This window comes from Polypterus senegalus, unplaced genomic scaffold (assembly GCF_016835505.1).
Source record: "Polypterus senegalus isolate Bchr_013 unplaced genomic scaffold, ASM1683550v1 scaffold_1553, whole genome shotgun sequence".
Lineage (NCBI taxonomy): Eukaryota > Metazoa > Chordata > Cladistia > Polypteriformes > Polypteridae > Polypterus > Polypterus senegalus.
Genome location: NW_024381698.1, coordinates 28514 through 45901, shown reverse-complemented (window position 1 = coordinate 45901; position 17388 = coordinate 28514). Strand labels below are relative to the sequence as shown.

Below are 17388 nucleotides of genomic sequence, written 5' to 3'. Positions count from 1 at the left end.
TTGAATTTGGATCGCAGAACTGACAGACTACCCTTATGTATGTCATTTGTTCCAACGTGGACAATGACAACTGGATCCACCCCCGCTCTGGCCAAGAGCCTATCCACCCTTCCAGGGAGGTCTCCCACCTGTGCTCCCGGAAGGCAACACCGTACGAGACTCTCTCTCTCTGGAGCACACCTGCGCTTCAATCCCCCTAATGATTGAGTCCCCAACTATCACTACCTCTCTCTTTTTAGGAAATGGTTTTGAGGTGGCCCGTTGGGGCTCCTCAACCCTGCCTACCACCTCAGAATTATCAGAGTCACCGTCCAGCTCCGCCAGGACATGATAACGGTTAGACACTTCTAATTCTGGGGTTGATGATATGAAGAGTTAGAGGAAGTGACGGCGAAGGTGATACGGATGAGAACGGCGGTCGTACAAATGTGCCACACGTGTGTATAATTAGGGTGGTCATGCAGTAGAAAAAGTATATAACAATTTAAGATAATGTACACTTTTTCCTTTTTCATGTAATGTTTTTCAAATTTAAATTAAACTTCAAAGTATTCCCAAAGACTATTAGTAATATTTCAAATATATTTCAAATGCATTTATTATTAAAATAAAATGTCATAATAGTGCACTTGTTATAAATACAAAAGTCCATTCTAAATTGATTTTTTAAAGTGTATATAAAACAATACAATTTAATTTTACTGAAGGATACTTAAATAGTCCCACTGTCACACGTTGAACACAAATTAAAATGAGTTGTTCAGCGTCACACATTTGAAATCTAAATCTCGTCAGTCCTGGCCCAAGTTTATTTCTCGTACCTCAGCACACTTGTGTTTATTACACTTCAGAATACAAAGAGCAGTAAAGAGGAGAAGGCGACGAGCAGGTAGGAGGTGAGGGGCTGCGAGGACACAAAGTGACGGGCGGGGTGACGAGACACTCTGGTGTGTTTGGTGACTCGCTCAGCTGGCACATCTGAAACTTCTCTAGTCGACTCATTAAGGGGTCCGTTCTCACAGTTTCTCTTATTTCATATTTTATTAACAGTGAGTCACATTCACAAATCACAGCAGTGACATCAGTGGAGCCAGCTGCTCTTTGTCACCAATAACTGAGGATGTCATCCATCTTCACGTCTTCACACCGACACACACGTGTCACTGAACTGCATGAACCTGAACTGAGGCTCAGCGGAGTTACGGTCTGGTGGTCTTCTTGTCCATGAAGATCTCCTGTCCCCCCAGGGCAGACACTGCAGATGATGCCAGTCAAGATGGCACTAATGTCTCCTACAAGACGACTGACCTTAGAAACACAAATGTCTGCCCTTGTCGTGTTGTCCGTCGGCTTTTCTTCTTCATTTTCTGTAGATATGGCCGCTCTCTGCTGTAGCCCACTCCTTGTCTTTTTAATAAGAGACTCTGGTGGTCCTTTTGTCCTGTTGCTGTTAGCTCTGACTGCAGTATTTGACCCAGCTGACCATGACATCCTCATCACCCATCTTGGCTCAGTCACACCTCACAGGCAGAGGCTTTTAGTCAGGTGGTCCACCTCTCCTCCTCATCCTCGGCCCTCTCTATTCTTCTGCCTATTCTTTATTTCACTGTAGATGTTCCTCTTAGTATCCATTTTTAAATAACTCAATATTTCTCTCCACGGCTACACAGATGACACTCTGACATATTTTCCACTCAGCAGATCCAAACCAATTCTCTTAACCCTTTATTAGAATGTCCAGAAGACATCAAGCCATGGAGGTCACCTCATTCTTTTCGTCTACATGACATACAAACAGACCTTGTGTGTTCTGGACCTTCTGACCTCACTTGTGCTCCTACAGTTCATCTCGGCCCCCTGACCACCGACTGTAAACCCCTGACAGACAATCCTGCTGTGATTTGTGATAAACAGATGACCTCCGTTGTTAACGCCTGTGTCTGTCCACTCAGGTGATTAGTGGAGGTCGAGTCCTTTCTTTCTTTCTCTCTGTAGATGATTGTAAACACCAGTTCACACGCTTGTCTCGTCTTCAGCTCGTCCAGAACGTTGCTGCCAGGCATCTAACAGGCCCACCAAACACAATCCCACCACCGCAGTCTTAGCGTCTTTACACTGACGTCCTGACTATTTAGGATTGAGTTTTGTTGCTTTTTAAGACCCTGAATGGTTGAGCCCCCTCTTATCTTACTGACCCCTCACACCTGCACTTTCCTTCACGGTCACGGGGGTCCTCTGACCAGAACTTATTAGTTGTGCTGAGTTCTCGACTTAAGCTTAGAGGGGCCGTGTGTTTGCAGTAGCTGCCCTCAGCTTTGGAGCAGTTGACTGTTTTCTAGGAGGTCAGCACCAACTCTGGTCACTTTGAAATCCCACCTGAAGCCCACCTTTCTGACTTGGCTTTCTAAACTTGTCCGTCAGTATTTCTTTACTGTGTCTGCTGTGTGTATTTGGGGTACTTATGGTGAAGCTGTGCAGCACTTTGGTCGGCCCTGATGTTTTTAAATGAGCTCTAGAAATAAAATGGACTCAACTTGACTTGTCTTCTTCCTCTCCTCCTCCTCCTCCTCGTCTGTCCTCGTCCCCCTCATGTCACTGACTGTCCTTTACTTTCTAACTCTCTCCTCCTTGCCGCCCTTGTTCATCTCTCTGTTTGTTTTCTTCTCTCCCACTCCTGTCCCTGTTCCTCTTTATCTTACCCAGCTGTCATATAGAAGCCCACCCTCAGGCTGGGGTCCCCCACTTGTTTCCTTTAGACCCTCGTCACACTCTCTTTGTTTTATTTTCCAGTATCTTTCTTAATTCCCAGTTCTGTTTATTTCTCTCTGTTTGTCCATCCATTTTCTAAGCCCCCTCAGTCCAGTTCAGGTGGTGGTCACTCAAGTCAGGACCCCACCCTGGACGGCGCCAGTCCATCCCATCTCCACACTCCTCCATGTTCTCCTCATCTTTTCTTTTATTTCTTTTTAACGGCTCACTTGTTTAGGGCGCTGCTCACTCGCAGGACACGACTGGAGGGGACGGTGAAGTGGAGACGACGGAATAAAAAGAAAATCAAAATCAAAACAGAGCCTCATGGGAGTTAAAGTGTCACCAAAGGAGAATCAGCAGGTGGCAGACAGGACTTGGGGGACACGGAGCAGACACGGGTTCAAATGACACTGAGTGACGATGGAGACGAGCGCTGATGGCGTCCTGTGATGGACCAGCGACCTGTCCAGGGTTTGTCTCAGCCTCGTCCCCAGTGTCACTACAGCCTCAGGCCCCCTGTCACCCCACAGCTGGACTGTCCACCTCTCTTTGCTCCTCAGTGGGACAGGCAACTTGGAGGGCTTTTTACAAGATGACCCCCACTGCTGTAGTGGTGAAATTCGGGGGCTCTGCAGGTCCGAGTCTGCTTGAGTTTTGTCACCAGTTGAGGGTCTCAAGGTGTTAAAAATAAAAGTGACATTAAAGGAGGAGCACACAGGCTGAGGGGACACAGAGAGTTTATTAAATGAAGAGCAGAGCTGAAAGGAGAAGAAAAAGAAGAAAGAGGAGAATTTAGGGGTGAGTGGACGGGGGGCTCTGTCACTGACAGGGTGTCAGTCTGATCACCAGAGCTGGAATATTGATGTACTGATAGTCAGCTGACGTCCAGACCTCCTCAGCTTCTCCTGTAGTGACCTCAGGTTCCTCCTCTCACTCTCACTGATCTCGTTACCAGACAGCCTGTGAGGAGACACAAGTGTGAGTTACAAACAGCAGGGGGCGCCACACACACACTGCACTGTCACACTGACACGCCCCCTGAAGTCACCCAGAATTCCTCTCAGTGTCTGTGCTCATATAAGTCACATGACGTGTGTGTCGGCCTGTCAGTCACTCAGTCCACTCACCGATTGGTCAACATCCTCTGAAGGCCTGCTGGTCGCGTCACATTTCATAAAGAAGGTGGTCTGTCCAGTTGACATGCTGTTGTCCCCTCTGTCCCCCTGCGGTCACTTCCTGTCTGTCTCTCTAGTGCTCTGTCTCTCTTCATTTTTTCTTCTTCTCCTCCTCACTCTCATGTCTTCTCTCATTTTGTCTCCTGCTCGTCTCTCATCCTCCATCTTGTTTCTTCCACTTGTCCACTGATCCCCCCGTCTGCTGCTCTTCTCTTTCTTGTTTGTTCCAAATGACCCTCAGCCCCCAGACTGTCATGTCCCCCTCTCCTCCTGTCCAAACTGTCTGCTATCCTGATCCACCCCCCCATGTCCTTGTCCCCCTGTCTCTGGCTGGACACTCGGCTGCTGTCCATTTCTTCTTCTTCTTGTCCATCTCACACTCCTCGTCCTCCTCCTCATCTTCCTCTGTCTGTCTCTACTTATCTTTGTTGTTCTTCCTGTCTGTCACCTCAGTCAGCTCCACTTGTCACTGTCACTCTGGTCACTCCATGTGCTGTCATGTGATCAGCCCACCCATCAATAACACATTCACACCCCCACCCCTCCACCTCTTTACTCACCCCAGTCTCTCTAATTTACAGTTGTCACTCCTGAGCCCCTCACTCAGCTGACGAGCCCCTGAATCTCCCAGCTTGTTTCTGCTCAGGTTCAGTGCAGTCAGCCGTGAGTCTGGAGACGAGAGGACCGAGGAGAGTGCTGAGCAGCAGGCCGAGGTGAGACCACAAGAGGCCAACCTGTGGAGAAGAAGAGAGACGAGTGAGGACAGACAGACAGACAGAAGGACAGAAGGACAGACAGCAGAAGGGCTCAATGACTGTGCCGTCTTCACTGAAATGAACTTTGACCCTGAGACCAGCGCTGTCCTTATAATGTAAGGCGCTATATACCTGACAGCATCTTTTGCCTTCCTGCCACACTGACTGGTGACAAGTCACTCAAAGTGACATGGGGACAGGAATGTGAAGGACATGAGGCTGACAGTGTCCTGCACTCGAGGGTCCAGACAGACTTGTCAAAGCCGATGACAGTGGAGGGACCACCTTGGATTTGTGCCTAACTGAGGACTCAGCACATGGAGGGGCTTTGACTGATTTGCAGGACCCCATCCACAGATTCCTGTTGGACACGCCGGTCACTGCTGAACATCGGAGAGCGTGATACTCGAGTGTCTGTCATGGTGGGCTCTCCTGATGTCAGACCACTTAGACGATGAGGACACTCTGTCTGTCTATTGTGACAAAGACTGGACTGACAGTGTGATCAGTGACATAATGGACAGGGTGGACAGGACTGACATGTGACACTTCTGACACTCACACGTCACATGCTGACCGGTGCCACTGACCAGCTGACCTCAGTCCACTAAAGGCCTCACTACTTGTCACCTCAGTTTTTTTATTTCTCTCCTAGTTTGTAATAAAGCCAGTGGACGAGCTCTAAATGGACACTCAGAATCCCAAAATCCAGTCCCCTGGGCACAGAGGTGGTCCGAGTGGACTGTGAAGTGACCCCCATTACTGCTGACCACTGCTGTCCACTCCCAGCTCTGTCTCCATGTTGACATCACGCAGTCCTTCAGACTTCTCAGCCTCACATTTCTGCTCCTCACTTGCAGTTCCAGCTCATCTCAGAAGTGCTTTATTGGACTGGACAGGAAGCCATTGGTGTCAACTGATGTCACCGTCATGTTAGATGAGCCACCTTGAGGTGACACCTGCTCTGTGACATGTCGTGTTATCCTGCTGAGATCCTCCATTTTTAAAAGTGTCCACTCTCAGCTGATTATCAGTTACGTGATGGTGAGTTAGGAGGCCACGACACTCTTGAGAACTTCAGACAGAATAGAGAAGTGAGTGATGGACTGAGACTTGTTATCTCAGATTGTCACATCAAGACCAGACTGTCCTAATGGGGAATACAGAAGAGACCTTCAGGGTCACTGGCACAGAGCTGGTGTCACAGGATGGATTTATTATTGTCACCACAGTCAGGATTAGGACATGAAGACAGGATTTGAGGAGAGTGGTGGAGATGGGGGTCTGGTGCTCAAGTAGGTGGTCTCATCTGACAGAGCAGGTTCTCCTCATCTTCCTCTGTCTGTCTCTCCTTATCTTTATTGTCCTTCCTGTCTGTCACCTCAGTCAGCTCCACTTGTCACTGTCACTCTGGTCACTCCATATGATGTCATGTGATCAGCCCGCCCATCAATAACACATTCACACCCCCACCCCTCCCCCTCTTTACTCACCACAGTCCTTTTAATTTACAGTTGTCACTCCTGAGCCCCTCACTCAGCTGACGAGCCCCTGAATCTCCCAGGTTGTTGTTGTTCAGCACCAGTTCAGTCAGCCGTGAGTTTGGAGACGAGAGGACTGAGGAGAGAGCTGAGCAGCAGGCCGAGGTGAGACCACAAGAGTTTAACCTGTGGAGAAGAAGAGAGACGAGTGAGGACAGACAGACAGACAGAAGGGCTCAATGACTGCGCTATCTTCACTGAAATGCAATTTGACCCTAAGACCACCGCTGTTCTTATAAGGTAAGGCGCTATATACCTGACAGCGTTTTCTGCCATCCTACCACACTGACTGGTGACACGTCACTCAAAGTGACATGTGGACACAATGTGAAGAACATGAGGCTGACAGTGTCCTGCACTCGGGGGTCAAGACAGATTTGTCAAAGCTGATGACAGCGGAGGGACCACCTTGGATTTGTGTCTGTAACTGAGGACTCAGCACAAGGAGGGGCTTTGACTGATTTGCAGGACCCCATCCACAGATTCCTGTCAGACATGCCGGTCACTGCTGGACATCGGAGAGTGCGACACTCGAGTGTCTGTCATGGTGGGCTGTCCTGATGTCAGACCACTTAGACGATGAGGACACTCTGTCTGTCTATTGTGACAAAGACTGGACTGACTGTGTGATCAGTGACATAATGGACAGGGTGGACAGGACTGACATGTGACACTTCTGACACTCACACGTCACATGCTGACCGGTGCCACTGACCAGCTGACCTCAATCCACTAAAGGCCTCACTGCTGGTGACCTCAGTTTTCTTATTTCTTTCCTAGTTTGTAATAAAGCCAGTGGACGAGCTCTGAATTGACACTCAGAATCCCAAAGTCCAGTCCTCTGGGCACAGAGGTGGTCTGAGTGGACTGTGAAGTGACCCCCAGTACTGCTGACCACTGCTGTCCAATCCCAGCTCTCCTCTGACCTGAGCTGCCCATTCAGAGCAAAATGGCAGAGTGACCTGCTAGCATCGCCACCTGGTGGTAGGTGTTAGAAATGACACAAGTGACATCTCAGTGACATCAAACCACACGGAGAATTAAAGAATAAAAAGACAAGAAGAACAGCAGCTGGGCCACCGAAAGAGAAAAGAATCAGAAGATCACAAGAAGAACACGTCAGGGGCTCAGAAAAGGACGAGAATCATCAGGAATTCAGCAGTCCGGACCACCAGAATTAACTCAACTGTGAAGATCAGGAAACAAATCACAAGAACAACAACAAATCCCATAATAAACAGACAGAATATGAGATAATGTGAAAAAAAAACAAACAATCGTCTCTTCATAGCTCAGTCCTATAACACAAGTGAAGCGCCAAGGGCAGCCTATTTGAGGGGGGGGGATAGATAGATAGATAGACAGATAGATGGATGAAAGGCTCTTTATAAAAGATAGATAGATAGATAGATAGATAGATAGATAGATAGATAGATAGATAGATAGATAGATAGATAGATAGATAGATAGATAGATAGATAGATAGATAGATAGAGTGGTCCCCGGCCGGGCTTGTGCCTCCTCCAGACCGCGAGGGGCGTCCGTCATGGTTATGTTGGGGGCCTCGGGTACAGGGCTTGGAAGCCCATCCCTGTAGGGACCCGTGGCCACTGCCAGGCGGCGCCCCGATGCCGGAATATCCCGTGTGGTCCCCGGCCGGGACAGGAGCCCTACTGGGACGCTCAGGAGGACCAGAGGAGGGCTTGTGCCTCCTCCAGACCGCAAGGGGGCGTTCATCCTGGTTATGTTGGGGGCCAGGCGGCACCCAAGTGTCTGAGGAACCCTGGAGCCCAGCACTTCCGCCACACCAGGAAGTGCTGGGGGGAAGACGACAGGGGACACCTGGATGGCTTCCGGGTGCGCAGCCGTCACTTCTGCTACACTGGGGCGTGCATGCGGGGGAGTGCCGGGAAGCAGCTGGAGCCCATCCGGGTTCCTATAAAGGGGCCGCCTCCTTCCAGTCATTGGCGGAAGTCGGGTGGAAGAGGACGGAGCTGGAGTGAGGACTGGAGGCGGCCAGGAGAAAGAGAGGCAAAGAGACTGTGAGGCCTGGACTTGGGGGAATCGGTGCAGGAGGCACTGGGGTGTGAGTGCACGACGAACATTATAATATAGTGCAAAATAAACGTGTGTTGGGTGAAATATGTTGTCCGTTTGTCTGTGTCCGGGCCAGCGTCCACAATAGATAGATAGATGAAAGGCAATATATAATAGATAGATAGATAGATAGATGAAAGGCACTATATAATCGATAGATAGATAGATGAAAGGCACTATATAATCGATAGATAGATAGATAAAAGGCACTATATAATCGATAGATAGATAGATGAAAGGCACTATATAATTACAATACAGATATGAAAGGCACTATATAATCGATAGATAGATAGATAGATAGATGAAAGGCACTATATAATTGATAGATAATTTTTTATTTTAAAACAACCTTTATTGTGATCATAAAAAACATCAACTTAGCTATATACACAGACAAATGACAAAAAAGCCAAATTTCAGAATAAACAAAAGAGTCATACATCAGACCACCATTACTCCCACTTTACACTCCTCCCACTCCGCACAAAATAATAGATTATTTATTAAAAAAAATAAAAAAATAAAATAAATAAATTTAACTTTACTTTGTGCAATGCCAAAAAACATGAACACAGCACTAATATGCAGTTAATAAATATGTTGCATTACTCCAGTACTATTGCCCAATACACGCCTCCTACTCCACACATAAAGTTACAGAATTTCCATAATAAATAAGTAATTCATAATTTGTTCATTAACCCACTATTCCCTTATACATGCCTCCTGATCCACACATAAATAATAAATAATTGTCCATAAATAAACACACACACATTTCATAATCAGTTTACTCCACCATCACTCCCCCTGTACTCGTCTCCTACTCCGTACATCGCTCTCCATTATACACACAGCATTGTATTCCCCAGGAGTCTCCTATTCTGAGCTTTCAATCATCCAGTATTTAAATATTTTGAAGGACATTTAAAGAAGTCACCACCAAGTCACCAGCTTGCCCTTCTCAACAGAACACAAAGCCCCCCCAAGCCCCCATAAATCACAGAAGGTCTGCATGTCTCCAATGAGTTGATGGTAAGTGAATTCCAACTTCAATCGGCTCTTCACCAGCACTTTAAACATCAGGAGCACATCGGTGGTCTTTGAGTTTTTCTCTTTGTTCCTCCTGGTTTTGAGGATTGACAGTTTTGCTTGGCCCAGTAGATAATTTCCCAGCACACACTCGTTTCTCTGTCTCTGAGTATACTTAATACCAAAAATAAAGCCAACAGTTGACAATGACAGTCCTATTCTATCCAAAAGTGTCTTGAGAAATATAAAAAATGGTTCGAGCCGTTTGCAGTTAACAAAAAGATGAAAAACAGTCTCTCGCTGTTGACAAAACGGACAACAATCTGATGTTCCTGGTAAAATAACCGATAAAAAGGAGTTGGTGGCGAGAGCCCCATGAAGAATCCTCCATTGCAGGTCGCCAATTCTTTTTTGCAGTGGCTGTTTATAAAAAGTTCTCCACGCTGGAGTTTCATTCACTCCAACATGCAGTTCTTGTCTCCACCGTGTGTCTGGCAAGTCTCTCAGTAATTTGTAAAAAGTCACCTTAACACACACCTGGTAGAGCTCATTTTTTCCCATTGTGTCAAACTGTCCATCCATCCATCCATTTTCTAACCCGCTGAATCCAAATACAGGGTCACGGGGGTCTGCTGGAGCCAATCCCTGCCAACACAGGGCACAAGGCAGGAACCAATCCAGGGCAGGGTGCCAACCCACCGCAGTTGTGTCAAACTGTTTGTCTATTAAGTTGTCAAATATCAGAATGGATCCTGGACGGTCAGTGCAGTCTGTGACGTTGGGCTTGACTTGGATGACGAGTTCTGTGACATCTGAGTTGAAGATCGGATTGTCCGGAGAGACGCTCTGGCACAGTGACCCTGTGCCTAAGTTGACCAAGTCCTCCTTAAACTGGCACAGAAAGTGGTGTACGAGCCGTTCAGACCTCACGCCCAGGACCGATGTGAGGTGTGCTGCGGTGTGCCATGTGCCAGTGTGGTTATTTAAAAGATGGCCAATCTTCGTGATTCCACTTTTAATAAAGATTGAGGTGAAGTCACAAGAGAAGAGCAGAGGAGATTTCAACACATTATTCCAAATCAGAGGTTCCTCTAAAAAACAATGAAGATTGCCAAAAACAAAACGAGATCTCATAAATTTACTATGCTAAGTAAGTAACATGGACTGATAGAATTTTGGCAAAACTGATAAAGTTAGTTTGGAAACGTCTAAGAGGAGTAGCTGTTTGTCAAATTTTAACTCGCTCACTTTGTGTAAAATTACAAACGCCAGGTCTCTCCAAGGCAGGCCGTCTGGACCATAGAACAGCCTTTGCAGCGTCTTTAGCCTGAAGGCCTCGATTTTACTTCTGACGTCAATCAGTCCCTGCCCTCCTGCCACTGGTAGGTGCAGCACACCTCTCTGAACCCAGTGCAGACTGTCCCAAAAAAAGTCAAGGATGACCGTCTGTACGGATTTGATCAGAGCTACTGGTGGATCAGCACACCTGAGCTTGTGCCAAAACATGGAGGCAATCAAATGAAATGTCCCTCAGAAGCCACTTCCAACGGTTCAGCCTTGCTTGGATCAGATCTGTCCACCTCACCCAATTGTCTACAGCAGTGCCATCTGTGCCTAAATACACCCCCAGGTACTTAAACACATTTTTATTCCATTGGAGGGTCTCAGGAAGAGCTGGAGGAGACGCGAGTCCCCAGTCACCCAGCAAGAAAGCATTGCTCTTGAGCCAATTGACATTCGCTGATGTCAGTCTTTGAAAAACGTCTAAGCAGTTGACTAAAGTGTCCACCTCAGATGTAGAAGACACAAAGACAGTCACATCATCTGCGTAGGCAACGACCTTAAAACAAGTAGTGGGGCAAACTGGGATGCTGAGACCAGAAAGACGACGCCTGAGCTGCTCTAGGAGGGGCTCAATTGACAGAGAGTAGAGCATCCCTGAGAGTGGGCAGCCCTGGCGAATACCCCTGGTGACAGAGAAGGGGGCTGTCAGGGCACCGTTAATCTTCAGAACGCCATATATATTTGAGTAAAGCATCTCAATGTATTTGGAGAAGGAGGACCCAAACCCAAAAGCTTGTAGGACTCTGAACAGATATTTGTGATCCACTCTGTCAAAAGCTTTTTCTTGATCCAAGGAGATCATTCCTGCCTTTAAACTGAGAAGCTTTGAAGTCATAATCAGGTCTCGCACCAGAAATATATTATCAAAGATGGAGCAGTCTGGCACACAGTAGGTCTGATCTGACCTGATGACGCACCCCATTACTCTGCGCAGGCGAGTAGCCAGAGCCCTGGACAGAATCTTGTAATCCGTACATAAAAGGCTAACAGGACGCCAGTTCTTGAGGTCGGACAGATGTCCTTTTTTTGGGAGCAGAGCGAGAACAGCCCTTTGACAGGATAATGGCAGTTCATTGTTCATTATGCTCTCCCTGAAGACCTCCAATAAATCCGCACCTAATAAATTCCAGAATGTCTTAAAAAACTCAACCGTCAGGCCGTCTATGCCAGGTGACTTTCCCGTATTTATTCCGCCGAGGGCCGTAGTCAAGTACTCTAAGCTGAGGGTTGTATCCTTTTTCTGTTTTGGGGATTTGTGGCAGGTTGTCTAGGAGGCTCCTGGTCTCAGAAGTATCTTCTGTTGTTTTGGCACCGAACAGCTTTTTATAAAAATCCTGAGCAATAGCTCTGATGGCCTCAGGCTCCTCGATGATGCGCCCATCCTCATTTTTCAGAGCATGAATCACTTTACTCTGTGATCTTTTTTTCTCAAGTCCAAAAAAATATTGAGAAGGAGAATCCATTTCAGCCAACTCCTGAATTCTTGATTGTACAAGAGCACCATGCACCAGTCTGTCCAATAAATCCATGAGATCTTGTTTTTTTGTCTTTAGATTTTCAAAGAGGCCATCATTAAAAGAGCTGTCCAAAGACGAAGAGAGCTCTAAGATGTCCTCCTCCAACTCTGCCATTGCCTTCCTCATGTTCTGAGTTACATTCTGCGTGTATTGCTGACACAGCACTTTGACTTCAGTTTCTGAACAGTCCCACCACTGCCGCAGAGATGAAAAGGAACTTGTCGTCAACCTCCACCTCTTCTAGAAGAATTCAAAAACTTGAATGAAATGGAGATCTTTCAGTAGGCTGTTATTGAAGTCCCAGTATGACGGAAAGGAAGATTGAAATGGAGGGGAAACTTTGAGAAGGACAAGACTGTGATCAGAGAAGCCAGAAGGATGAATGGAGCAGTTCACTATAAGATTGCTGTGGTGATTTAAGCAATACACTCTGTCTAGTCTCGCCATGGAGATCACGTGTACTGACGAATTCCTGGGTGTAATGCCCTCCAGACATCAAAAAGGTCGGACTATCTATCTAAGGTGGTGTCATCAGTGCAGTTAAAATCCCCCCAACAAAAACAAGATCTTCATCTTTGCACTGCACAAGTAAGTCATGGAGCAAAGAGAAAAACTGCAAACGCTCCCTGCCGTCAGTGGGTGCATAAACATTTATGAAGACCCACGTTGTGGCCGCTAAGCAGGCTTCCACTTTCAGTAGTCTGCCTTTAACTACCTCTGTCACGCTAGTAGAGTCGGGTGAGAAAGAAGTAGAAAAGAGAATGGCGACCCCAGCACTAACACTCGACCCGTGACTCAAAAACATCTGTCCCTGCCAGCCTCTGTGCCAGTCTGCCTGGTTAGCAGGGTCTGTGTGAGATTTTTGTAATAAAATAACACTAAGCTGCTTATTAAGCAGATAATCAAACACCGAAACCCACTTGTTCTCATGTCGACATCCATTGATGTTAAGTGTGCCAAAATTACACAAAGGCATGAAAAGACAAAAAAGAAAAGCAGTCACTAAAAACAACTTTAAAAAAGACGTGGAAGGACGTGTCCAGCAGTACATCATACTGGCTTGGGATTTAAGGAGCGTTTCACCCTGCTCATCACATTTTTCAGCCGCACAGCTTCAGTTCTCTTAAGGCCTAAAGCTGTAGCCTGGCGTAGGACCCCCTTAGCTGAGCTCAAAAACAGCTGAAGATCGGGGAAATGGTGACTAACATTCACACCCCTCTTGCCCTCAATAAATTTCACGAAACGGATTATACTATCATTACTGTAGCCACCACGGAAGCTTAGCTGAGGTGACAGATTGGACCTCACTGATGTCCCCGAGCCACCGCCTTCATCCTGACTCGCTGTACTGACTTTCCTTTTCCTTGTCACGGGCTTTACCCACTCTGTGTCATCCTCCATTTCTAGAACAGCACTCTCGCTGTTGCCTGCTGGGGTGCTCGTCTTATCGATCGTATTCTCAGCCCTAACATTCACCTCAACCTCTCGTATCGGTTGTATGGATTCTGTTTCAATGAGCTCGGCGCTGGGCAGAGCCCCGTTATCATGAACGGCAGCCACACTCACAGGCTGCTCAGCGCCATCACTCGTGTGCAGAATGAACAGTAACACCGTCCGTAGGCAGTGATCCGGCCTCGGGCGCAGCGTCCTTCTCTGGGGCGCTCTCACCACTCTGCATGTCTATAGTTGCAGGCGCGGACTCAGCCGCATCTGCCGGCTCAGCTGCACGTTCAGGTGCCAGCTGCACCATCGTAGCAGATAAAGAACTGCTCTGATCCTGCACACTCTGACCAGGGCCCTCAATTAAGTCCTCCTCCACATCAGAAAAACTGACGGAAGACTCACTGCCTTCATCATCATATAATATCGAGTAGTCCTCACGGCTACTTTTAGACACACCAGGTACTGCGGAGTCTGCTGTCACCTCAGAGCGCTTACACTGGCTAGCCTTGTGCCCCACTTGACCGCACTTAAAACATTTCATGGACTCTGATGATATAAAAACCACGTAATCAAAACCATCAACTCTGAATTTGAGAGCCACATCAAGTTCACCTTGTAAATCATTTAAAATCATGTGAACTTGTCTCCTGAAAGAGACGACATGCTTTAAGTCGGGTGATCGACAGCCCAAGGGAATCATTGAAACTTTCGATATGATCTGCCCATATCTTTTAAGTTTTTTAATGAGAATATAATTTTTTAGAAATGGAGGAGCATTTGAAATAATCACTCTCCGTGCAGGAGTAGAAAGAGGCTAAAATGAAATTAAGGTACCGTTAATAATCACACCAGTCTGAACAAGACAGTTTTTCCAGCTGATTAACTTGCTGACTTCCACTACACACGCCTCAACAGAGACCATCGGATCAACCAACAACTTTACGCCATGCCGGCGTGTTAAGTTTTCAAAATTGCTTGGCATCAAGCCAGGTGGTGTTTGTCTCGGTGCGGCCATTGCGGCCACACCGCAAATACAATACTGGAGTCAATAAGAAAAACAATATGTAGACAGCAAAAAGAACCCCTACAGATTAGAGAAAGCAAAAAACAAAAAATATAAATATAAAGATTAGGAAAAAAGAATAAGAAATACTCACGAGCCCACTCCGCACGCCAACACCTCCTCCTCCCGCCAGCAACCCACAGACACGCCCACGAAAGACCTACGTAATCGAACCACAGACCGACAGCGAAACAGGATAGAGAGATAGAGAGAGAGAGAGATAGATAGATAATTTAATTTTAAACAGACCTTTATTAACAATTATAGCAGAATTGCAGTCAAATTAACAGTCAAAATTAAACAACATTTAATAACACTCTTTTCCTACTCATACTTTAATACTAGACATTCATCTTCCAAGGAGCATAAAACATCATTTACAGCCCAGATTTCTCTAAATATATCTAATTGATTAATAAGTTTAAAATATGTAAATTCAATCTTCAATCTCCTTTGAAGGAGGACCTTAAACATTAACAGAGCGTCAGTGGTTTTCAGATCTTTATCTCTATTTCTTCTCGTTTTTAACGTTGCCATCTTGGCCAAATCCATCAACAATAAATCAAGAAAATGCAGCAGTGGTGGTAATCTGGTACAATACAGAAATAAATGATAAACTGTTTCTTTCTGAAGGTGTAATGGCCACTGATCTGTTTCACTGGCACTAATGGTTTTTAAGAATGAACTGGTGCCCACTGCTCCATGTAGGATCCTCCACTGCAGGTCCCCAACTCTTTTCTCAATTGGCGGTTTATATAAAGTCCTCCATGCTGGAGATGTCGTGTCATGCAGACACAGAGTGTTCCTCCACAGGGTATCAGTCATGTCTTTCAAATGAATAAAATGGGACACTTTAAGACACCAGTCATACAATTCTTTTTTTGACAAATTTTGGAAAGAAATTCCATTTATGTGATTCATTTTTAAAATTGAGTTATTAGAACTGATAAAATCTTTTACATTTGATTTAATTGTAATGACACATTCAGGAGGTTCTGCCTCTTTTATGAGATCTCCAGAGATATAATCCTCACACAGAGGACCTGCACCCAATTGCACTAAAGAGACTTTAAGTTTGTTGATTATCGACCCCCAAGACGGACAGACCTAATCCCGAGCTCACGTGCCACAGCTGCCCCAGACTTCCACTGGTTGCTGACCGGATCAATAAAGTTGGCTACTTTAGTAAAGCCTTTGTTCATAAGCAGGGAGTTTAAACTGACCGAGTCAAACTCCAAGACTGGATTCCATATTACCGGTTCTTCAAGTAACCAGAAGACTGACTCCAGATTAATTCCCACTCTGTTCGTTTTGGTGTGCCAAATCAATAACATGTTGTGGTAAAAGGTGGGCAGCAAAGATAGCACCAATCGCTTGACATCAATGAAAAGGAGTTGCCAATCAAAATGAAGATTTCCGACCCTGTGAAAAAAAGTGAATGCTAAACTCCTCCACAGTAAAGGCTGAGGGGCATACAAGAGACGCTGTAAATCTGTCAGCCTAAAAGCTTCAATTCTGCACAGAATGTCCACCAAGCCCTGACCACCTTCATCCACAGGCAGATGTATCACACTGCGTTTCACCCAATGAAGTTTGTCCCAAAAAAAATCCAGTAATATCCCCTGAATTTCTTTTAACAGCCAAACTGGAGGATCTGCACACCTAAATTTATGCCAAAGCATTGAAGCAATTAAATTATTAATAATAGCACCCTACCCCGAAAAGAGAGCTTGGCGACCACCCATTTCCATTTCTTCAGTCTCCCCTGAATTTGGTCAATTAAACCTTCCCAGTTATCAGCTGTGGCTCCAGACTTCCCAATGTAAATTCCCAGATGTTTAAATACCTTAGAGTTCCATGTTAAACCACTTGGGAGGCTTGGGGGAGGACAGTCCCAGTTGCCCATCAGAAAGGCATTACATTTGGACCAGTTGACCCTGGCAGATGACACCGTTTGAAACACCTGTAAACAGTCCTGCAGCAGGACAATATCGTCAGGTTCAGTGATGACAACTGTGACATCGTCAGCATATGCCACCACCTTAAAGGATGCAGTGGGACACACAGGCAATGACAGGCCGTGAAGTAATTGGCGAAGTCTGTGGAGCAGGGGCTCTATGGACAGCGAGTATAGCATACCGGAGAGTGCACACCCCTTGACGAATGAAAATGGGGCTCCCAACCCTCCATTAATTTTTAAAACACTAAACACATTCGTGTACATTAATTTAATATATCCTAGAAAGGTCTCACCAAAACCAAACCTCTCTAGAACTGTAAATAAATACTGGTGGTCTACCCGGTCAAAGGCCTTCTCTTGATCCAATGAGATGAGACCCGCCTTAAACCCAAAAATGTCAGAAGCAGATACCAAATCTGCAAAGAAAATGTTATCAAAAATGCATCGTTGAGGGACACAGTATGACTGATCGAAGGCCACCAAGCAGTTCATGACAGTCCTCAGACGAAGAGCCAGCGCTTTAGAAAAGATTTTATAGTCTGAGCAGAGCAGGCTGACCGTCGCCATTTTTAATGTTGCAGAGATCCCCTTTTTTAGGTAAAAGAGTCAAAACTGCTCTCCGACAACTCACAGGAAGTTCTTTATCCCTGATGCTCTCCACGAACACAGTCAGGAAGTCCTTACCCATGATATCCCAAAAGGACTTG

The 17388-nt window shown here is 46.2% G+C and overlaps 1 long non-coding RNA gene across 1 annotated transcript; it reads right to left on the bottom strand.

Moving 5' to 3' along the window:
- Positions 1-3471: 3471 nt before the first annotated feature.
- On the bottom strand, positions 3472-6374 carry LOC120520897. The gene is made up of 3 exons (XR_005631900.1): positions 6175-6374; positions 4487-4660; positions 3472-3711 (listed from the first exon to the last, which is right to left on the bottom strand). It is a non-coding gene; the product is annotated as an uncharacterized LOC120520897 (long non-coding RNA).
- Between the last annotated feature and the right edge of the window lie 11014 nt (positions 6375-17388).